At 36.5% G+C, this 26,084-nt stretch overlaps 1 pseudogene; it reads right to left on the reverse strand.

Annotated features, from left to right (window-relative positions):
* Window positions 1-24,039: 24,039 nt before the first annotated feature.
* Window positions 24,040-24,981, reverse strand: LOC149774049 (uncharacterized; annotated as a pseudogene).
* Window positions 24,982-26,084: the final 1,103 nt, after the last annotated feature.

The following is a 26,084-nucleotide window of genomic DNA, read 5'->3' on the forward strand; positions in this document are numbered from 1 at the left end:
ATCGCGACGCATTTCCAGTTCCACAGCTCTCAATGAATGGTCTAGAAGAAACCACGCATGACCTGCCCTTCCCAGTCTGCCGAAGGATTCGTCAAGAGCCTTCATATTCCTTGCCGACTCATTTGGTCCAAAAGGGTTGGGTCCTCACTACGAGCAAACAAATACCGTCCTACAAGGAAATGCCACCATCAACCCCAACATACAGGTTGCTCTACTCACAGTCATAAACTCCAGCTCTGCAGTCTGATATTGCTCCAGTAATGTGTATAGCTTCCTGACAATACTCGTTGTATTGTAATAAAACAACGAGATTGTACTTAAAAACCTGGTTTTGGTGAAAGTTCACACCCAGAACTCGAGGTAGTCGGATTGCAACAATGGGTAAAGTGAACTCTGTGCTTTAAAATAACCACAACAAATAGTAAACCACCCCGTGGAATGCTCTACATGGCAAGGAAACCCTAGTACATTTTGTTCGTATGTTTGGAAAATGTCACATGATTGAATTGCACGGTTACTGTTGTCAGAAAAATCCTCCACTTGTCTGTCGCTCGGTAGGGTTTGCATAAAATTATTCAGTATCAACCATATTTGTCATTCATTCTTTTTTGAAAACCATTTAACACTATACCAGTAGCTATGTTCTTTTTTAAAAAATTAACCGACTTTGGTTTACTAATGTGCATATTGAATAGTATTTTTCTTCTCTTTCTCTGTCTCTTTTTCTGTCTGTATGTCTCAAAAACTTGCACAGCATAAGCAATTTGTATTTTTATTTGATAGAGTACATGTCGCTGATCACCTGGAATTTTAAAATTTATTTTGGATCTGAGTATGTCAGAAATCTTGACGTGGGTATAAGCCGTAATATTTTGTACTGCGTTAACGTGGATATATCGGTTTTGTAACAACTGACCTAATGTTAAAACAGACGCGATAGAACTAGAGTGAATGGTTTGTTTATGTACTTGCAGTCTTTAATATATGTAAAAATATTCCAATGGACGCATTCAGTATATTTGCATCCTTTTGTCCTAGACTGGCTACCTTATGCTTATGAACGATGATAAAATTCAAAAGTTGTTTTGGGAGAATGATGGTTATCTATCTTCTTGAGATCAGGAACGTAGTGTGCTTAGATGTCAAAAATGACACAGTAGTTAATGATTGAAGATCTACTTTCACGTTACAATATTCTTAACCTTGTAAATTAGTTCATATTTGACATTTAGTATTTGTACGTGAACTGAACTGGACTGGCCCTAATAATCCATCGTCAGTTATTAAAGTTTGATTTTGAAAAATAGTGTTGGCTATTGTTTCAAAATATTCTTTAACTCTCTCTCATTCAGACACATCCCAGTTACGATGCAGTATTTCGATGTACATGTCACTATAGTTTTAATACAAAAAGAAAATTACCTCATTTTAGGTAGAGTGCAAACAAAGTCACATTTCACACGAAACAAACTCAACAATGTTTTACAAACAGACAGACTCGGCCTTTGAAGAAAAAAAAACACGTATCAACCAACATTTGGACAATAATTATTACTCTATCCAAGATGGCGGTATAATGTTAAGAGCTCATGGACATCCATAAACTTTAAATCCTGTTTAATATGGGAGTATCATAGCATTATTTTGCCCTTCTATACTGCACGGTCAAATTTCGATTTTACATTGGACTTTCCTTTCAAACATTCCCCAGCTCTCACGGTCTTAATGATTAAGTAATTACATGACTAAATAATTAATACTCATAATGATAAAAAGATTGTAGTAGCAGTAGTAGTAGTATCCGCAAAATTATTGTTGTTCTTGTTATAATTATTATTGTTATATCGTAATTTCTGCTTCTATTGGTCAATTTATGACTCATTTTTCAATTTACACATGATACCAAAATACTATTAAAATCACTTTGCACAGAAACTTTAGTATATAGGTCACTTGTTGTCTAAATTGTAGGACAGTAGATTCTGGCTCAGTGATCATCAGCTGAAATATGCTGGATATATTGTGTACATGCAAAGTCGTCGTTTACAGTACATTCTATACTGTTTATATCACCTGTTACAACTGTATAGGTTTTGTTTCCGTACAGAACAGCACCAGGCCTTGAAGATAAACCTGTACTAGAAGGTCGAGAATACTGAATACAGACATATCGGGACATTTTTTCTGATAGTTGTTTTCCACGTGGTATGCATATTTTACGATATATATATGCCACGATTGTCACCAAAATGAATTCATATCCTATGATAAGAAAGTAACTCATAAATGAAATATCTTGCAGACTTCTTCGTTTGGGAATATGATTGGATATCCCAAAATTGGTATAAAGAATGATATCGACACACAACACGCTGCTAGGTCAACCATTGCTAGACAAACGATAGATGTCCTCTGAGTAGACGATTGGTGTTTTCGCAAGTACACATACAAATCGGTTACATTTCCAGGAATTCCAGCAATCATCAAAATGCTGATGAAGACAATGCCTCCTATATTTCATTGGGCATTTTGGTTATTCAAGTTATGGATCGTGAATGTTTGATCACTCATGTTGGTATTGCTCGTGTTTCCATGCATAGTTTCTTCCGTGCAGTAGATGGATCACGACAATCCGAAGTGAAAAACGAAAATATTTTGCACATCAGTGATTCACCTCCAGCTATGTTTCACTCGCCGTTTATTAGTTTCACGTGTTCTTGTATTTTGAACTATAACAAAGAAATATTTAATTATCATTGTCGGACAATGATATCTGGTCAGGTTCTGTTCGCCATTCAATTCACTGATCAACTTCAACATAAAAACGTCTTTCAGAATACATCACGAGGTTGTAACATGGAAGAAGTAAATTGATGGGGGTGGGGTTCAAGAGGTCAAAAGTTGATGCCACTTTGACTGTAGTAAGAAAAATATTTCTATAAAGAGGTTTCGGTTATCTACATAGAGGACTATTAAACACGGAGGAGGGAGGGGCATACGTGTAATGTGTCATTTACGGTATTCTTCTTTAACATTGTTGCAGTAAGTTTTTCGCTATGCAGTACAATGCATTATTTCTAATAAAAATGTTGCAACAAACTGAAATATGATTAGGCTGATTTATTTATTTATTTTTTGTTTAATTTTATTTTTGCGATACAATAATACAATAATGCATGCAATATTGCCAGGATAGTTAGAATAAAGTAAACGTTTTGTCAGTCTGTGTAATTAATACCTCCTACGTCTTCAATTCAAAATGAGATTTCCATTGTGCACTAAACAGAATTTTCATTACTGGTTGGTTAATTATTGCAACCATTTGTTTAATTTATTTAATAACTAACTAAATTTTTGTGTGTTAATTTACACATTATAAAACGTAAAGAATTATTAAATTAAAAAATAAATACACGAAAGTCAAGGTACAAAAGACATGAAATATACTAGGTTGCATACGTCATGACGTGAACATCTTTAATGAAAAAGAAAATTCTTTTAACGATATAAGTGACTGATGAAATGAAAAAGTGCCCAATGAATTGCTGTGAATAGATAAAGAATAAAAGTTTTAAAAAATAATACCAGAAAATGCCTAAAGTACAAGAGTCAAGATACAATAAATTTTATTTAACGTCAGCAGTCTGGTTAACAAGATAACAATAATGTGGAACGAACTGGTTTAACAACCCAACATAAAACAAATACCGCTTTTTTCGACAGACATATATATAAAATTCAAACTTTAAACTACAAACCCGTGAGAGGTACAGTTTGTGTTTCCCTTTACAAATCACTGACATCTCACCTTTTTCCGCGTGGGTTCGAATCTCAGGCTGGGCCAACGTGGGTATGTGAGAAAGCTTGCCAGTATCTTTCCATGGGTTGGTGTTTCTTCCCATGGATTTCCAGGGTTCTTCCTCCACCAAATATACCTGCCGCCATGTATAGCATATCATGTGGCGAAATTGGCGTTAAACCCATAACAACTACAACAATTACATCAATTTTGTGCAGATGAATGACATTTACAGTCAATGTGTACAAATGCAGTTTCTATAGTTGCGAGTGCGGGGCGATATCCGCATCAATGTCCGAAAGTCCCTTGATACAATAAAACCGCGCCATTTAAGACCTCAACGAAGCGATCTATATCACTCGAGACAAAACTTTAAAGAATGGTTCCAAAGTGTAAAGTCAATAGGAAATGTATTATTTCACACGATGTAAAATGACGTCAGCTCAGGAAATAGAAAAAGTGTTATTGCCGTAGTCAAGCATAGCATCCCGTGGACAAGGAGGAAATGCATAACATCCTGTGGACAAGGAGGAAATGCATGGCATCCTGTGGACAAGGAGGAAATGCTTGACATCCCGTGGGCAAGAAATAAATGAATATCATATAGTTGAGAAGGAGGAAATGCAAACTGTTTTTCAGTAGATACCAGTAGTCAGCATGTCTTAATACGCGTGATGCACTAAATCATCATATGTTAGCAAACAATACGTGGTACTGAAAATAATGTTCGTGAGCGCAATGTATACGACATACGTTTGTTTATTCGGCTTGAAAACTAACTTAGCATTGCAATTGATTTTCAGTTCATTCGATATGTAAATGGTTATGCCTTATAAGAAAATAAAACTTTTCCTTTAAAATGGAGACGGTAGAAAAAGGTTAAGTTCTTGAACTTGTCAAGTCGTTTGCATTTAAGAAAAATGAAGATGAAATATAATGAACTGTTTTCATATAACAACTTTTGATCACATATGAATCAAACACATTCTTCCATATTGCATCCTTTTGTGATTTTTGCAGTTAAACCAGAAACCTTGACATAAGAATTCAAAATCTTTCAGTGTACTAGCCTAGTCTTTCGTCGGTAATCTTTCCCAGTGTTAGGAACTGTAGAGTGTTCGCAATCACGGAGATCAATGACCAACAAAAAATGTGTGTAGGCGTAGAGGGTATCATGAAGACTAGTGCAGCTTACTAACACCTCCTTTGCTCCTTCGAGTTTAAATCATACATGAAAGTATCAATACTAAACTATTCAAACAACTACCTACCTAGCTACCTTCGAGTGTATACGCATACATGCACATCTCGCTCCATCCTACCTAACTACATGCATAAGATGCTTGTATACTGGTATGCAAGCAGGAGTCTGACTCGTATGTTACCTTTGGGTTTACTTGTGAATCAGAATTTTTCTCAGATGAACTCCACAAATTTCATCCTTGGTCAATAATAACAATAATAGAAATGATAATTAATGTTTTCGAAATCTCCTCATTATATTTATTTCTTTTTCATCACAGAAAAAAACTAGTCGATAAGAGGTGTCATTGGAAAAGGTAACACACTCTGAAGATGCAAGGAGAAAAAAGCGAGTTCTTATTAATGTATATTTAAATTATTTGTCTAAACTGAATGCTTTTGTACATTATTTTAGTATTTCCTGCTTATATATTAGAAAGAATATGCATGTCCGAGAAAATTAGCCTAGCTGTTACCTCTTATAAAACTTTATAACAATGTCCCAGTACTGGCTCATTTTTCACGATTCAAATACACAGAGAAACGTTCCCTATCGTCGTGCTGTTGCTATTTGTACCCCTTGTCTTATGAAACGTTGAGAAGTCAACGCAATTCGATACCTCTGCTACAAATTAATGCATGTTACAATATTGGTAAAATAACTGTGACACTTGTCATCTTTTAATGCGACCATCCTAACAAATATTTATGAAGGATACTCGAAGTTACAAGTACATTAAAGACATCAGACTTGCTGCAGTAAATGTTGAAAACATATCAAAATTAAATCCAGTCTCTAACAAAATCACCAGCACCATCAATAAGGACCATGGACTGGATATGTAATTGTTGCAAATACAAATAAAAGCTCTAAACTTGCGTGTTGCACCAATCGCTAAACAAGTCACTATGCGATTCGTTGATAGCCTGCAACGTGCTGATGTGGATGGACAAAAAACCTGGGATCGACAGCGATTCAATCAATTCGAGATCGACTACAAATATTAGTAACTTTGGCACCACGAAAACCGGTTATGCTACCATCGATAGAAACGTTGCCGACTGCGGTGGGAAGAATCATGACTGAAGCGCCTCAGCCATGGTTGTCAGATTCACTGATTACAAAGCTGGCAACGGGAAGTAGATTCAGAAAACGGTGATTTCTAAAAAGGTATTAGATAAGATGAATAAAGTATAAACAGTGGCTAATCGCACTTCCTTTGAGTTAGACCTTGCTGCTCACACCGCAGTAGTGCTTGATCCCGGTCTGACTTTTACCTTCGTTTAGCACAGCGTAGTTCACAACTTATTTATAATTGATTGAGGGTTTCGTGTGCATTTTCCCCTCAGTCACATATTTGATTTTTGCAGATATGTTCGTCAGGTGTTACATTTATATAAGAAAACGTAACACAGTAAAGAGTAGTTGTAACACAGTAAAGAGTAGTTGTAACATCCTTTCCGGAGACTTCGTTATCTCATGAAATGAAAATGGCACAAGATACAACCCTTCATCTGTTCTCTTTTCAATGTTTTTTCTCATACATTTCAGCCACATATGTTCTCTCCCTCTGTCTCTGTTTCTCTGCATGTCTGTCTCTCTCCGCTCTCAATGTTTTTATATTTTCTTGCTGAGTTTTGTTTCTTTCTTTTATTGTACTCGTTGCTGATCTAAATAAAATCTTCATGGTTGGTTTCATTTTAACTAATCTCTTTGCTTTTATCAACTATACGAAATACCTATTCCTGATAAAACAAATTTAGCTGCAGATATATCCATACAAACTGAAACCATTTCCAACATGGCCTGCCTAGATGAGTGCGTTATGGATTTTGAAATTAAAAGTTATACAAGCCTTGGAAATTATGCCTTAGAAGACTCCCAGGTTGTTTTCATGCATGATGTTTTTCATAATTATAATGTGTCAGATATATAGATCCGTTTGAGATGATGGCAGTGTACTTTTGTTGCTTAGCTGATATTAGAGAAGAACAAGGGAAGAAGAAGAAATGTCACCTATAACCGGACGTTCACACAGTCTTTTTATCTTTTTATAGCCTTTGTCATTAGATAAAAGAACGATGAACCTCTTGTAAAACATGACAGGTTTATTGTCTCAGCTACGGGCGAGAATATAATAATTTACAATGTAGACATAAAGAATCACTGAAAGGTCCAGGAAGATACCAACATAATGAACCCATAACTTTTCTTCATGCTTCTGTTAGAGACAGGAGAAGCAATAGTATAAAGGGCACAAACGATGACGATATAATAAGGCGCTAGCCCATAAGAGGCTTCAGCTTATAAAAATGAGATGAGAAATAAAGACTGCAAGGTACTAGTAGTTCATGCCTTAAATTTCTTTTCTAAATGATACAACTAGGGAAAACAAATGCGTGTTTAAATAAACATTCACACTATTAACGTATGAGAATAATAAACTGGTGTGCATATACGATAAGTAAATGGGTTTGAAAAAACACAACTTCTTCTCGTGGCACGAAAGTGCAGTTAAAATATATTTCAATATAGTCATTTGATTGGTTAGTACAAATGACGTTAAAGAAAAAAAAAGAAATTGAGTTAGAATTTCAGATTTTCTTTAAAACGTGTTGCAGTGTAATTGCCATCTAGAGCATAGTGCTAGAGGATTAAATATGACAGATATACTTAAGCTGTATTTTAAATTCGTTAGATTTACGTAAAGTGAATAGTGTGTAGAGAAATTGGAGGAAACTAACCTAACAAATCAGTTGCCCATTTCGTCCATATATATATATATGTGTGTGTTGGGGGGGGGTCTGCTTTTCATGTGAAAGAGGAATGATATTATAAGGTAACAGAAGGGTATTCCATTGAATACACAGTTGTCAATTTGAAGATCAAAACAAAACAAAATAGATAAAAAAGAGGATTCATCCCCGTCAATTTCCTATATAAACAAAACAGAGGACAAAGCGCATTATCAAAGCCAAAATTAAAAAAAGACTCATAAATTAGGTTTAAAAACAAAAACAAATTGTTGCGTTTACCAGCAGTTAAAAATCAAATCCTTATACAAAGAAGACATATAAAAGACTTGATAGAAGCAACACACTTTCCTTTATCTTAGCCTCACTTAACCTTGGAAGTTTTCCATGGAGGTACTTGAAAGCTGCTTGTGTTTTGTCCACGGCCTTTACAATGTTCTTCATCAGACCCATCTTGTACAAAGATGGCAACAAAATCTTCCGTGTTTCAACAAATGGTGGATGCTGACAAATTTTCATCACAGGCTCCAATGACTATCGGAGCGGCCAATCTCTCGATGTAGTAGGAATCTCTCGCACGACTATACCATTCGCGGAGGAAACATCAGTACTTTGTGCATCCAGTCTGCAGACCAAGCAAGAACCTTCAAACCGTGACAAAGCTGCCACTGATGTTGATCATCTTTTATGCACAGCAAAGGTTGTTTCATGTTTTCATAGGTTTCCTTCATATGGACTGCATGACTAACTGGAATTGATGGGAAAACATTGCCATTATGCAACAAAACAGATTTAAGACTCTTTCTTAGTGAATCAATGAACAGTCTCCACTCATATGGATGTTGAAGGCTGCCACCACACCATCGATGTTGTTGCAGACTACAAGATCACCATCCATGAATAAGATTGTGACAAGATCCTTTTGACGGTCATGGAACATGAAAACCCTAACATCACCTACCAGAGGATTCCGCTGATGTAGTCTGGAGCACAAACAGCTCTGCCTTACTCTTGAATAGTTCAAAATCCTTGACAAGATCTTACAGTTCACCTTGTGTTATGAAGTGCGGTTCAGAGGAGGAGATGGGATAAAATATGTGTTATATGACATTGATGGTTCAAGACTAGAAGTTTCATCCTCTTCTTCTTTTTTGTCTGACTTAAGTGAGGGTGATTCTGGTGCATCATGAACTAGCAGTCCTTCGCCGTAGGGTACTAAATTTGATGGAATATTTAGTTAATGTACAGTCCACCTTTTCCTTTTTACAGACCTTTCTCAACTGGAGGCACCATGCGGATGCAACAATTGCTGATATGATATGTTGGCTCCCTCCAAATCATTGGCACTGCAAATATCATCGATTTTCTTTTCCTATTCAACCAGATGCAAAGATTTGTCGCACAAGTGTTGCAGCATATGTGTGGGGGCCCACCTCTTGCCCTGCTCTTCAATTTGGTAATGTGACTTTAGCACAAATATAGTAGAAATTATCTGCATTGTTCACACAGGTACGAGGCATCACGAAACTGCTTTACTGATTTTACCATCGCAAGTAATTCAAGAATGATCTTCTGAGTGTTAATCAAAGATCTCTTCCGACGGTCTTCGGTGACTAGTTCTTGTCAAATGAAGGCCTTTTCTGTTTGATAGGCTAGAAGGTATTCGATGCGACCACAACTGCCTTTTTATGCGCCATTCCCGATTCATTTCCTATAGCCCCTAACCCAGCAGCTTTTGTAACCGTTGGGGCCGCTGCTTCCCTCATCCGGTAGAAACACCCTCCACTCAAGAAGGTATCACATCATAGCATTTGTAATCAGCAACAGCACCAGCCTCACCGACATGTGCACCGACATGTGCATGAAATATATGTCGACTACGGATCGTCTAATTAACACCATTGGTTCCAGTGAAAGGTAATGAGTGGGGTACAATCTACGAAAATCTTGTTTGTAAATCTGGAAACCAGTGTGATGTTCTGATGCCCGTCCAGATATGACCAAATCCGAATTTTTGAAGGTTCCTGATAAAAGTTTAAGCACAAAGAAACTTTAGTCATTTGTAAGGTTAAAATGTCATATTGCTACGGGTTTATTTATTATTTAGCTCTCCAAGTTGAAAAGTCACAATCACATGTTTTAATGTTGTAAGACCACGTTGAGTGATATGTTTGCCAACCAAATTGACTGTGAATACGGGTTGGTAGGTGCACATGTGTGGTATATGTTGGAAACGACAGGGTTGACGTGGTTCTGGATTGCACAAACGATAATAAACATGACTCTTTTGTCAATGAAATTGTTAGGACAGGCAACACAAAGTCAGTATTGACAATTCAACTTAAGGCCAAATTTAATTGCTGGTGTTGTTTTTCCGAAACCAGGTGACTGTATTTAGGTCTAAATATAACCATTTGAAAATATTAAAGCAAAATTTGATTAACAAACCTATTTTCTGGTTTAATAACCAATCACTAGTGCATATTTCATCAAATAATAAACATGTGTTTGCATTTCTTGCAATTGTAGTATTATGGACGCATTAATCCACAATTATTCTAATAATGAGTTAATTGGTAAGGATCGTGACCTTTACATAGTATCCGAAGAAATATTTAATAAGTAAGTCTTCATATTGTTATGAGAAATAGAAAATAATGTGTGAAACCCCATTTCACTGTTAACATATATTTGCACTGATGGTACTGGAAATGTGTGAAGAAAAACGTTTTAAACAATTAATACATAAACAACGGACATTTGTTCAACTTCCATGGAAGCATTGCTTGTTGCCATCATAAAGTAACGGTACAGGCTATGTAAACAGCCTAAATACCCATTAGAACCAACAATTGCCACCAGATAATAAATTGAGGTTCCCGAGAATATCGAGATCCCATCAATATACACAAATTGGCAATTTCACAGAGACTATGCTAGTTTACTATGGGAAGAAAATATAAAAATGATTTGAAAGATTGAAAGTAGCTGGCCATGTAGCACTGGCCAGCTAACACTGGTGGAGAGCAATTTAACACAAAATATTGCTAAGAAAAACTCAGAGAGAACAATTACAATTACGTGAAAGACAAAAATCTTTTTCCTAAGTGTACGTTGCAGTTGCAAGTACTAAACGTACGGCGATAACATATGGTCATATCAATAGTTGAACTTTTCTCTAATCAAACGCAATGAAACTGCTATGAATGGTGGTATTCCTCCGTCTCAACCTTATACTCCTGTACAATTAAACTTTTGACAAACCCATTATTAGCTTTGCCTGTTTAATCTCTTTCAAACAAACTATCACCATCATTATTGCCTTTAACTATTAGCAATGTGATCCGTTGGTTGCTTAGGAGTGCTTGTCAATGATTTTCTTTCATTGCTAAACATGCTGCTGGTTTTTGTTTTAATACGTTTAGTGCATTTTGATCAAATATTAATCATAATAGCCCAAAAAGTAACAGGTCAACAAATTGATTCAGGACTTAAACCACATCAGTTCCGTCAGACATTAGTATCAAATAAACTTCTTGTGTATTGACTTTGTGTGTGCTGGAACTACGCGGCAAGGATTTGCTACTCATCGGTAAATATTTATTGTTAAGTTCCTAAATTAAAATGGTAAGTGTCCAATAATTCAGGGCAAAGAAAGGCCTGATAGTAAACATGTAGTCACCGGGAATGAGGAATTTTGTAGAAATTTCGTCACAATAATCCTTTTTTATAAACACTTTGTCTTAGATTTTGTCCTGTACAATTTCTTCTCGTACTGTCTGATTGTGTTTCAGCCTTTGTAATTCATTTTCTTACGATATTAGTGTTGATGATAGGGTTTAGCCATGGTCTCTAGTACTTTTATCACCATATTTCTCGGCAACTAATATACACCATTAGCACCGACAGTATTGTCCAATTTCACTTTGGGATCTGTTTTGTACTGCTGCCATTTATCCGTTCTCTTTTAAACGGCTTCAAATAATGTCTCAACAGAGTGTGATGGATGATATTTTCTATACATATTCAACTAGAATATAGATTAGATATCATCTTATATTTTGAGTCAATCTGTTTATTCTCTTGTGTGTGTTCCTTTTATTTGAGAAACGTTTACGTGAAAATATTCATTGTCCTTTTAGCCTGTCACAATCAACGTAAGTCATTTTTCTTTTCATTAGACAAATAAATCACATATTGTTTCCAATATATTACGTTTATATTTAATATCATAAAAAAGATATGGTGAGATAATATTATTTAATTTTTCTGCATGTTAAGTCAACTGATATGAACATTCAGGCAAAAACTTCTTTTAACGTTATTTTCTCATCAAAATGTACATGGTCCTTTACACAAGGTACATCGCAGCGTTGTGGACTGAACTTTACAGATCTGCCCATTTTAGCATTGTTTTTCCAAATAAATATTAGAATGACATGGTTGAATATAACCGTAAGCATCTGCTGTGCGATCAACTTTCAAAACAATAAAAAACAACAAGAGTGATCAGTCTTTTTAGTCCTTGTGATATAACAATGTTCACGCCAGTACATAGGTTTGATGCCAGCATGAAACTCAAAAATGAAAGAGTACGTACATACCCTGGCTCGTTTAGATGGAACGGCGTGGTGGACACCAGCCCGCATGGGCCGAATATGGGACGAAAGAACAGAGAAACACTAGAGATTTACGTGGTTAATAAACAATAACGGCCATATAATTCGATGTTATGATTAAGGACAACCCCCAACCAATAACCGGATATTCCCCTTACGTTTACGTAAAGACGGTGAAGTCTAAGATGAATATCGAGCCAAGAATTAAATATTAAGACAATTAAAAATGCTTTTCCGTCTGCAGGCGGATCAACATTGGCGTCTCAGTTACGCAGTGACGATACGTATCGCACAAGGATTACCAATATCATATCCGAGGTGTGTTAGGATCATAGAAGATTATACTGAATGCTCACATTTAGCATATCTCGCTTTGTCTCTATTTTAATATATGTCATAATTATCCAGAGTTGTTTTCGATAATAATCCTGCCTGCAATAGTATCGACTATCGACTATAAATTATGACTACTACAAATTTGTATGTTAATCACAAAAAATAATCTCATACAGACACAGTTACCAGCGACACATACGGGTCTGTGAAATATCTTTAATGTAACGATGGGTTCCATCGTTTCATATAAAATTAGTTAGCGTGGTCCAGCTCAACACAACAATGCACATAATCTCTGGAACAATGTGTCCTAGTCCTGCAGGAACTCAATATGAAAATCGAAGATTATGTTTATCATTTGATAAAAATAAATAATCTTTATTTCATATTTGATTTTATGTGGGTTTTAAAGTATTTACTGCTAAAGCAATAGGGAAAAGTGACAATGATTACAGGGAATTTCTAATTGAAACAAACAGAGAATTTTTTTATATCAAATCTAGTGGTCTTAGGCCACCTGGGGTAACCCACAGTGAACTTCAGTTTTCGGAAAACCATTATGGAAAACAACAATCGCAGTTGGCTTAACCCTGGCTGATATTGCGTCACGGTTAGAATTGTTACTTGCGTCGGTGAGAGCAGATAATATATTTAACGAGATCATCGAAGAAGCAACAGATCTTTGTCAACAATTACTTGTACGGGCACGATCTATATCGGTTGATAATGCATAATTTAGCTACGACTTAAATTAAACAGCATTAGTGTAGATGCCTGTGTATTACAATTAGCCAAATATGCCATCAAAGCCTTGTGAAGATCTTCCCACAAATAATCGTTGGTGTTTTCTGCGGTCAACGGCGAAAGATGGAGCGATTTTGATTTTCCCATGGCTGCGAAAGGAATAGACTTCCCATGGGTGCGTACGAAATAGAATCAATCAACGATGATATCCAGCTTTGAAAAGCAATTTGATATAAACGAACCCTATGGCAGAAAAGTCCATTATGAATAATGTAGAACATATATACCATTATTGCCTGATATTCTAGGTGCACGACCGTGCCTGAAACGTGGCAACGGCGTCGAATCACGAAACTATCATCGCCAGCCTTATGGATATGTTCGTAATTACTGTAAAATGAGCAGAAACAAATTAAAATAATAAATATTTGTGGCTACCCAAGCATAAAGATAAGCCACAACAACAAAATAATTGAAACAATAGCCATGTTTGAAACGATCGCAGTTTCTGATCTTGTGATCAAATAAAAAAATTTAAAAAGATGACAAAATTTACAAAAATTGACAAAGTCGTATAAAAAAGAAGACATAATTGAATTATTAAAACCCATAATTGTACCGAATCGACAACAGTTACCACCATCAACAGTTTTCACTGCGATAACAACATCAACAATTATCAATAAAAAAACAACAATAAAACAGCTAAGACAATTTGCACGTGTGCATAATATCCGGATGCACGGAGGTGGAAGAAAACTGACATTCTTGCGATAGTAGACGAATATGAACAAACCTTCTTTTGTCCTCGTAATTCTGAACGGCAAAGACAGCGGCGTCATCATTGATGTAATTGACAGAGCACTGAAAAGATTCTCGAAACGCTAGAAAAATATACTAATGCAGGGTTGGATTGGTCTCTCGAAATAAGTACACATTATGAGGTCCATCTCTCACCGTATCAGCCGTTTCGTGGATTCAATTTCATACGAACACCATACAGGGCACTAGCAAGGTCAGCTATAAAATTAAAAACTTTGATAAATGATGTTTTGTTGGATAATTTGGTCGTCGGTATATCCGCTCAGTGATAACCGAAATCTACCTCGGAAATAAAGGTGACACTCAGGTGAACTCAGCTTTTGTGATATCGAGTTTCCCGTACAGGCTCCCGAAAAAGACAATGAGGAAAGTTGAAATCCTTAACCAGTGTATCGCTGTTAATATATTCACGTATGACAAAGGTGTTTAAAGGTGTTGCTGAGTGAAATGGAAGAAACAGAGTTGGTATCGCATTATGTATGTATAGAGAATCTTGTTCAGTTAATTAATCGTATCAGTAAGCACGAACATCAAATATTTCCTTGCGGATGTTGTTTGCATATATTTACGACTCAAGAACTGTTCATAACTTTTACTTGTGGTGATATTAGTGAATAACCAAAATATACAATTGTGTCTGAGCCTGATAAATATACTGTCAGGTTTACTGCAGTACAGCAAAAGACGAATGTCCGGAATTTAAATGTTTCATTGTTTCAAGAGAAGGTCTTGATAACAAAGACACAAATATGCCTGATATTTATCAGACAGCGCAAACCGCTGAACAAATTCCATTCGGGTTTTGTTAGAAAGAGATACAATTTGATGGCAAGACAGCTGATTTATGGTGTCCAGATTAACATCTCCACAGCCACACATTGCTAGATTTGTGAAAAAGTCTTTTAACTAATAAAGAGCAAACCTCTAACAATAAAGAGACAAGTCTGGGTTCGAAAGTTTATTATCACTGTTCGTCACTGGTGTGTACAAAGATGCTGAACACAATGCATGTAATTCGCATTTGAGAATTTACCTGAACAAAAATAAAATACATTTGGTGCTTCATAACATGAGTGGATACAATGGCAACTTCATAATGCAAGCAGTATCCAAGGCATCAAACTCCCCGATAGGCGCGATTTCCAACAAAATGGAAAATTGCATGACGTTTAGGCTGAGGCAATCGATTCGATACATATATGAATTTGTCCGTGGACAAGTTAACAAACAATATGAAAGCGGATAACTTCAAAATCCCTCCTCGACCTGCTAACAAAAAATGTCTGTATCTTTCCGATTACATGAAGGACTTCAGCACCAAACTCAGTTTCCGCCGATCGAAGCGTTTTATTCACCGTTGTCACGTGAAGGTATTTCAGAAGAAAATTACAAACGTGCAAAGAAAGTTTGGACAGTATTGGAATGCAGAAACCTGGCGATAGGCATCTGCGCACTGACATGTTGTTGCTCTCAGATACTGCTGAGAAATTTCGTAACACTAACAGGAACTAGTAGAAGCTAGATCCTGCCCGATACTTCTCGTCACCGGGTAAGAGCTGAGATGCATTGTTGTCTGAAACAAAAATCGAGCTGGAATTCGCTTACTGACATTTGATCAGGATTTGGTATCGAATGATAACTTCGTACGCCGAATATCCATGTCAAGTCACAGATACTCCCTTGCCATCAACCCAAAAGTGGAGGATCTGAGCCCGCTGACTCCAATAGTTAAATCATGCATCATCAAAACACTAATAATTCGCATGGCTGGGTCATGATGCAACCGCTTCTGTTTGGTGGATTTCAGTTGATTGATTGATCTACAGCAAAAAAAAAAAAAACGTGCACATTCACAACATCTACAGTAATCACGGATATTTCTTTGAAGTTGTCCGGGAATATCCCGAGCATTTTCGCGAGGCGTACAACGATTATCCGTTGTCCTCAGAAGGGCTGTCGGGTGTCTGGTACATGGGTACATGGCTGTACTCGTTTCAGTGCGCGAAGAGTCCGTCCGAAAATACACTGAATAGACAAAACTGATACCAAGTCTTCAAAACAAAAACAGCTATGTAATGCACTGGCCAAATCTGCAGTTATTACTGTGATTGAGTGTGCGTGTATTAATGATTCATCTCGTAGTTGGATTTCGTCAACACACCCAGAAAAATTTGACTGTGGACGTATTACCGTTCACAGTAAAAAGATCAAAACACATGCAGACAATATCAAGTTTTGTGGGTTCGTCTGTGATGGACATGTCGATGATGCTTATGTCGGAGGTATGTTATGTCAACATTAAAATGTTTAATCACGATCGGTTCAGGATGCATTAAGCCGACACTTAGTCGGTGCTGATGAAAATCTCCAGCTTTGATGTGTATGCGGACATGGCTCAACCAAGTATAGTCAACTAATTTCATACCAGCGAGTATCTAAAAGAACATCCGTTGTTCAGTACAGACACTATACGGTGGTTGGCAAGTTGCTCGGGTAAATTAATTAAGTGTATGTGGGACTGCGACCAAGAATGTACTCTATTCTGGTCATGCCAATGAACATTAAAAAAGGCCAAAGGTAATACTAAAGACAGATATCAAGAATAAAGTGTACGTGGAATGTATCCTACACCAACATGAATTAGCGCACACATTTTGTATGATCCTATCCAAAGTAGATCGTATTGATGTATACCGATGTACAAGGTGAGTTAATCTCCGCTCGATATTAAGCTATGGATACTTCCTAATGGAAACACAACTTGCGCGTTTGGTCATCGTTCTATTTCGAATGAGATAAATTAACCTGTAAACACAAATCTTGGTGGCAATTCCATATTTGCCTGAACGACTCGTAATTACTCTCGGACCAATGTACACCTGGGATATTTTGATGCAGCAGGTGATGAAGGCAAACTGGCTGGCTCATCCTGGGGCACTAGTGTTCAGACAAATCAAAATATCAGCACTGGACCACTGTTATTCGACAGCCGAGTATTGCGCTCCTGTCTGAGCTCGGTCATCCCACACCGAGTTAATGGATGTCCAGTTTATTACAACAATTGTACAATCTCTAGAGCATTACGTCCTAATCCTTTAACATGTATGTCGGTAACCAGTAACATTCTTCCTCCACATCTGTGTCGCCAGGAAGCAACTGCAAAAGTGTTGGCTAAAGTCTATACCAGTAAGAAACTTCCACTGTACATATACATCGCCTCACTTTCAGCAGTCCGCTTGCTTTCGAGACGCTCAATCTGGTTAGGTTCGTTGCCGGATGATATAACAGCTATTTCGGCATGGAGTGTCGAGTGGTCTTGAACTAATGTTGTAAACCACTCTGTCCTAGCAGAACCATCTGTCTGCCCTCCAGGCTTCAACTTTCTACGTCATACGTGGACCACGTTGAACAGTTTTCGGACAGGATAGGGTCGTTGTGCAGTCACCAATGTCCGCTGGGGACAGGCCACTGACTCTTCCTCTTTACTGCCAAAGTTCCCGGGTGGATTGCAGGCTCTCTACCTGGCTGATGATGACGTTGTTAAATGGCTCAGCAAGCACTGCACACAAATATAATGCTGCAAAATAATAACACAATCAAAGTGGTGCACAACTTTTGTATCTTTTACCATCTTCGTCGTTGTTAATCTTTCACAAAACACTCGTCTCCAGAGTACCGACCCTTCTACCGTCGCACAACATAATAACAAGTGTGTGTGATTTATGTGTGTTTTTTGTGTGTGTGTGTGCTATTGTGTGTCCCTTTCAACCATTTTGTTGAATATTTGTGCGCTTCCTATCGGACTTTCAATGTGTAATTTTCTTCAAGTGTCATCAAGTACAATATATAGTAGCTTTGTAAGAGTTGGGCTCAATCTGACAAAGCTATATACTGCATGATACATCACGCCTCGCTCTCTTATGGCTTATCAATTGCAGTTTGTCATCAGGTGCCATTTTGTGTCCTGAAGAATCAAAAAATGCATCACTTTCCTCAAGTACCGGTCCCTGCCAAGTGTTTTGCCCTCAGTAGCCGCATTTTGTCCTGAATGGTCACCGAAAGCATTTTTCGTCCTCATGTGCCGCTCCCATGTTAATTTCTGTTATACCTCCAAATGTCATTCCCATCTTCAATTCCTCTCGTCGCTTAAGTACCTTTCCCATGTTAATTTCGCTTCATGCTGTAGTGTTCCCTCTCCTGTTAAATTTATTTTGACATAGTAGTACCACGCACCTTTCTCATGTTTCTTTCTAACGTTTTAATTACGTTTCACCTCCATTCCTCTTGTAAGCTTACATTATGTTATAATTGACTACAATCTCGCCTCTTTGTCAGCAACAGCTTCTACAAATCTTTAGTCCAATCCACAAGGTACTGAGTTTGCTTCCTTTTTTGAAAGAAATGGTTTTCAGTTTGACATCGTGGTAACGTTTTTCATTCTTGCAAGTAAATATGTTCTAAACAGCTCTTTTGAGTGACAATGAAAAATGAATCCACACTCGCTTGGACTGACTTAGGACAGAATGGGCTTGGCCTTCCGACCATGGAATATCGTGGTCCACCGGTAACCTAGACTACTTCCATACACAATAGAGAATTGATATTTCTTTGTAAAGCTTTCATGTCACGCGTGACAAGCACATAAAATATAGGGACGTTTGCATCCCGGTCACTGGTTTGGTAATTCACAAAATGGGGGCATCCCGGAGAACAGCTTGCGATCAAATATTTCTGTCAGAACCTCTATTTGCAGGTGATAAGGGTATGTAATCATACGCTCGATACTCTTTGGCTGCAAAACATTTAGTTATATTCATTTTATTATTCTCTCCCTTTCTCTGTATTTAATATTTCCAGTTTCCATGGTTACAAACATATCTTTTGAAGCAATTTACAACGGTTTTGCTCATCCTTGTCACTGAAATATTTTGTATCCACCGATTTTGGGGAGCCGATATGAAGTAAAGGTCTTGTCGATGTAGCCAAATATAGCTATTACTTTAATGGAGAGCGACCGCTAGTGGCATGTAATGAAAAATCGAGAGATAATCATTACGGAGTATGAGAAACAATTACCAAGTACCATGCTATAGCGTTTAGCGAGATATTCACTGAAAATGGTACAAAACTGGATAATGGGAATGTTCTTTTCGAAAGGAAAGAACCTGTATAGATACCAAAATTGTCTTTCCATCCCTGGCGCAAACAGAACAGCATCAATCCCCACACCAGCGATCACAGCAATATGTGCAAATAGTTTCCCAATAATTGAGATTCAGGCATTATTGCTCACTACTACAGATGTAATAACTAAGGAGATAGATGGGCGGCTGTTAAGAAAGAATCAAAGGATTGTTTGATTTTCAATTAACATATGATATAATATGCTTATCATAAACATGGTCAGGGAAACTTTTAATACATTTTAGCAGGATAAAGATATATTCAGTTTTACTGGAAGTAAATTCATTACAAGCCTAGACGCGACAAGTTGAAAATTAGCATCAAGCTAATGCATTAAAAACATTGAAATTTATGCTTGGTGCAAACAAGTTGTTTGTAATCTTCAGAAGATATCTTTGCTATTTTTTATTTGCCACTAGAAGGTTCAACCAGGGAAAACTTGCCCCCAACAAATATTTTTGATGTAAATAGTTACAAATATTAAGGATATGATATCGTACTTGATGCATTAAAATCCAATATATAACGATACTGATTTTGATATTGATGATGATAATAACCAAGTTTTTTATTGATAAAGGTACAAACACGTATTTCGTAATTGTTTGCTTGATTTGTGTGAAGCAATTGGATTGAGAAAAGATGATTCGAAACATTTTAGAAATTGGTATATTTACATATGCACGACCTGGTTGTAGTAATGTTAAAGACTAATTTTACTTTTTATAGTACATTTTCATTGCGTTTCGACTTTTATGTCGAAAATATTACAAATCTTTCTAATCATTCACGGTTAGAGTTTATTTGAACAATCTAGCCCTACTTTATCACATATATTATTTTCGTTATTTAATATTTTAGAACACGTCCATGATTTACAAAACCTCATGCATTCATCTATTGGTCTTCAAATGTTCAAAAATGAGCTGGTTCCTTTTATCACATTGAGATCTAAGTAGCTTCTCTAATCAATGATCAAAGAAAGACCTTTCTCACTGAAAACTTGTATAAATATGGAAGTCGCTACAAAATGTCAGGATCTATATTATCGAACATTTATTTAAATAGTATGTTAAACTATTGCACGACGTATCTTACCATCCAATAGTGTTTTTATTAAGCTGTGAGAATACTGAATCTGAAACTGGTAGAAAATGTAGAAGTTTCCTAACATTTGGAGTGATACTTTCTTCTAGGATTTGTCGCATTCTGAAATATAACCTCTCATGTCGTCGTGTGATTTTGTCTTAGGGTACGTTAGACCCGTGAATAATAGTTCCCAAGTTGTGACCATGTGGCTTTATCCTGAAAATCTCCTGAGGCCAAGGCAAGACCCTGGGTCAAATGTGGCTGTGTTTATGTGTATATGACCATTAGGAGTAGAGAGTAAAAGAAACTTTTTCATTCGTAACTTCTGGTGGGCCTTATCAATATCAATCGATGCCATTTTGTATGAAAGGTTCTTCATTAAATTTCCAGTTTTTAATGAACATGATAACATCTGGTCTAAATAATTGTGAGACCTACATCAATGATATCATTATTTACAGCGACACCTGGAAAGATGAAATATAAACCATTAGGAAATTCCTTGATAAATGCACTTTTACCTAAAGTAATTGTGGAAGTTGCATCAATGAGTCATTGATGCAACTTCTACAATTACTTTAGGTAAAAGTGCATTTTGCTGGTCTTGCGTTATAGATTTAGGACATATTGCGCGACACAGCCAAGTTAAAAATATCAAAGTTCAGTTTAATGCTATTTTTCAAATTCCCTGCGCCTATCAGTAAATGCAACTCATGCAAAATTTGGGTATGGATTGAAAATATCGGACATTTGGCTCCGATGTTTCCATAATTGCTGAAAGCCTGACAAATTTTTTAATACAATTCCATGTGGCTTTTGATAAATTACAGGAAATGCTTAAAAGATCATCAGTTCTTTCAGCAGAAAAATTGTGGAATTATTGTGAACTCATTCAAGGACATTTTGAATTATACCATTGTGATGCAACTAGACAGTTAGCACATTAGCAGGATTGAGACCACTGGCACATCATCATATTAAATATTATAATTCATTCTTAACATTACATTTTATTTGGAATAATCTCTACCTTATGACTTGTGATGGCACTTTTAGGACTAATTCGCAATACTGTATGTTCTTTAAAAATATTCACTTTTTTATTCAAGTGAAATACAATATTTGTTGAATTTTACAACACTTGTTGGTTTTTGCTCTTTTTAGTTACTTAGTTCAAGACCATCGAGTAGAATCAGTCTTTTAGATATGTTTAGTTTTAATTTGAGAATTTAATTTATTTAAATTATTCATTAGAATCACAAATTGCTCATAAACACTTTCGGACTAAATCACAATTTTGTGATTATTGTAATTTATATAGAGACATTTTGGGTCAATTCGTTTTCATACATCAGAACTGTTAGGAAGCTAATGATACATCAGCACATTCAAGATTGAAATTCATTCAGAACATAACTATAATTCATTTGGAATACTCTTTACTTTTAAACTTGTAATAGAACATTTAGGGCATTTTGGAATTTAATTCACAATACTATAAGTTCTTTTTAAATTTTCATTTATGTTCCAGAGGAATAAATTATGTATTGATTTTTTTAAAACGTGTTGGTGTTCATTCTTTTTTGTTGTTTGTTTTAAACCAATGAGTCGTGATACATTAATGAAATTCATTTTATCCGAGAAAAACTTTGCTACTCAGTGACATTAAGTACCTCAAAGTCTGGTCCATGCATTCTGGGTATGTTCATTCACTTATCTACTGTGTCCTGCTGGAACTATGGAGCAACACATCACCCTAAGAAATAAGCAGTGTTGGTGCAAATTCACCTCTTTTCTTGGACTGTGATCACTCTTTTCTCACATGTGATAAATTCATTTTTTATATAAAGCTTTTATTTTCAGTGCTTATGGTGTTGTTGTGAAGTTTAACGCCATTTTTCAGCACACGATAGGCAATACATGACGGTCAGTATTAATGGTGGAGGAAGAACCCGGGAAAACCCCGGAAAGAACCACCAACCAACGAGAAGCTACTGGCAAGCTTTCTCACATACCCACATCAGCTAAATCCGAGAGTCGAACCAGCGCAGACATAGGTGAGATGGCAGTGATCTGGTACGGAGAGCGCTTTATACCACTCGGCCACTCGGGGCCCCATTTCTGTGCTTATTATAAGCGTTTCCAAATATGGGGGTCATTCGTTTAGAATCAGTGATGCAACCTCATCTCCAGCAACTGGAATTAAAGACTTTCGATACATCTTCTTGGACATTGGTCTCCCAACGTGAGCTACATCAGGATTCCTCTTCAAACATTGTGCACAGTTAAGATAAAATGTGTTCTGCTTATTTGCTCACATGTTTGCAATTATTCCTTTTATGTTTAATAATAACAAGACTGACTTTCTTGGTTAATATTTAAAATTATATTTTTAATTTAAAATTTCTGTATTGGGTGTTCTTCACGATTTGGGCAAGTTCTTACGTTGGCATTTAATGAAATTCCTTTAATGTTGACCGCATTACAGGCAATGACGAGTGGCAATTAGTCAAGCTTGAAATGCTTCTTAGTCTACCTGCTGGCTTCCTCCCATGTACATTACTGTATGAACATAAGCTGTCGAGATCACCTCAGCTACATTATTTTGACATCCACCTTCTGTGCTCATCCCAGGTACAATAAGTGACATACGTCTGTCGGCCTCCCACTCCCAAGAGTCTCCCAGGTTACCTAACGATTCTCGGCTTCTTTAAAGTTCTTCGTATTATGCTTGCTTCTTTCAATACTGCTAAGTCTAAATGCCGGTCTTCGTGTACATTACTGTATGATCAAAATCTGCCAGGCGCAGCCCTAGTATAATTATTCTGATATACTCTTGCTGCACTCACAACTGCCATAATCCCTCAGCACTCTCATATACTGTACATTGAGTTTGTGAGATATGGTGGCCTAGAGGTTTAGGTCCCTTCCTCTGGATTGGAAGGTCAGAGTTCAAATTCTGTTGTGACATAACTTTGTCTCAGATTTAAGCTAACCGGCTATAAATGGCTGAAATACTGTCCATTGGACTTAAAACCCAAGTTGTACAACCGTTTCATTTACAGCAATCTTTAGACATAACCGGTTGTCAGTTTGACATACCATCAATAGGCCAAAAACCCAACTTGTTCATCCAAACAAATAGTTAAGTAAATGAACGAAATAGAAAGAAAGGAAACAATATATTCTGACCAATAATATATTTATTAACCTGAAATATATTATCAACATGTAGTTACGCTTTTTAATACTCATTGTATTATAAAACAATGACTTATGTGATAAGTTCCATAGAACATCCTGGTGCATAACTGTCCTTCAAAATATGGAAGCTACAAAGTGTACTGAATAAACTCATTGTCATAAGCGTGGAAGTAAAAGCACCAAAATCTGGCAATCATTTGAAAAATAACCACATAATACTATAGTAATATTTCTCATCAGCAAAGTTCAGTTGTCATCACCATCACGGACTAGTGGTGGTAGAAAATTTGACAGTCCAACACATACTTTAATAAATTTTGAAGCTTGTTGTGAAAGAGTAATTGGCATAATACCTTGAAGAATATCAAAGATTTTTACTCTTTCTATTGCCCTTTGCACATCAATCTTGATAGTGGCAATTCACCTTGTTTCCTCAACTTGACGGCGGTTAAATCGTTTATTTTTAATGGTGGAATCATAAGATGAATGCCCCTTGGACTTGTAAGGTCAGATATCAGAAAGCCCTTATCAGCCATAATAGCATCACCAAACTGGCACAAGTCCAGAAGTCCTGATTTAGTAACTAATTGTTTATCACTCATGCTTCCTGACCATAATTCGGACACAAATGTTATCATTCCTGATGGACTGATTCACAGCAATGCCTTCCATGTCATATACGATTTGTAATGTGAATACATTAACAATTTATTACCTAATGAATGTGGCGTTTCGGTATAAAATTCTGTACAATCAATAATAATTCTGGAGTTCGGATATTTATATCTGATTTTCCTTGGCATTGTGGACAATACTGTAGACTGCGTTGGCCAATGTGTTAGGCTTGGTAGTTTTATAGAAAGATAAGAAATCCATCGACTTGTAATGTTGCTGGCAGTAAATTTGGACACATGAAATCTTCTGGCTAAGTCTTCCAGCAGTAATCCAAGTCTTAGTCACATCAACACAAGAAAAAAAAAATCATCAACTAATGAATGATCTTGGCCGTCCTTGATTTTCGCCATTGCCACTACGGTGAGTTCTTATATCAGCATCATCTAATTCGTTGAATAATAGATTGAATGTGTCTACATTTGGTAGCCCTTTATAAAACATACACATTTCATTGCTTTTAATATCTGAATATTTAGAAACCGATGCAATGCAATTATTATATTCGTAACACATTTCCCTCTGTAATTGCTGCATACGCAACAATAATGTCGGTAAGAACTACGAACTGTCGATTTTTCTCTCAGGTACATCAGGTTTTGCGTCTGCCATTTTTGCTCCCCAAAATTTTGTGAACAGGTAAATTTTATCTTTATTTATGAAAAGCATGCACGGGGAGATAATAAATCAGGGGAGGTAACAACCCTTATTGAACAGGGCCATAGTAGAATGATATAAACCTGCTCGTTCACCTACTATACCATGTGGCTGTTTACAATGCTGATTTTCACCTGCCGGGATCCCCTAGATGGAAGCCAGGATTAGTAGTATGATATTAAAGTTTAAACAATACCTACTGTGCCACCTCACCATATACAAAATGAGTAACCCAAGAACATCTAAATTGTAATTAGCACATTGATGCTTTTCATGAAACTGAAACTGTCTGTGTTATACATAGTCAGCTCAATAAAAATATAGCTAAAGATTCTCTGTTGCTTTTTGCATTCATAAAGTTTTAATATATGTTATTTTCGTTTATGCACAATGTCATCCTGCAGTGACCTTAGTCCTACAATGTAAGACATATCACATATTATTTTTGCTTAAGTGATACGTCTTACTACCCAAATAAGGCCTTGTATAGCGTGTTCCGACGTCGGTTGACATCGAACGAGTAGTCAAAGTTTCAGGAATATCTCACACACTTGGCAGTCCATATCGACACTCATCTACAACTTGATATGTAATTAATATACTTACTGTGCTGCTTTTATCCTGGTGAAATCAAATCTGACACTAGCAAATGAATGCATTTTCATGTTCCGTTGACATACATTTGAATTTGCTGAAATGCGACGGTAGTCGAGGTATGCCGAAGTATGTTCAAGTAGGTTCATATGGGGGATACTTTTCTTGAACGAAACGAAACGTTGCTTACAGTTCCAATAGGCATAATACATTTTTATTTGTTTAACTAAAGAATAATATTTCAACTTAATCTGATTTCGGCATTCCCAGCTTTCATTCCTTTCCAGCCAACTGAAATGTAGGCCAACAAAACTTCAAAAGTGGTACATTTCTTTTGAGAGAATTTGAATTTATTAGAGAAAAGACAT

This window comes from Sinohyriopsis cumingii, unplaced genomic scaffold (assembly GCF_028554795.1).
Source record: "Sinohyriopsis cumingii isolate HCF-2022 unplaced genomic scaffold, ASM2855479v2 utg000441l, whole genome shotgun sequence".
NCBI classification, from domain to species: Eukaryota; Metazoa; Mollusca; class Bivalvia; order Unionida; family Unionidae; genus Sinohyriopsis; species Sinohyriopsis cumingii.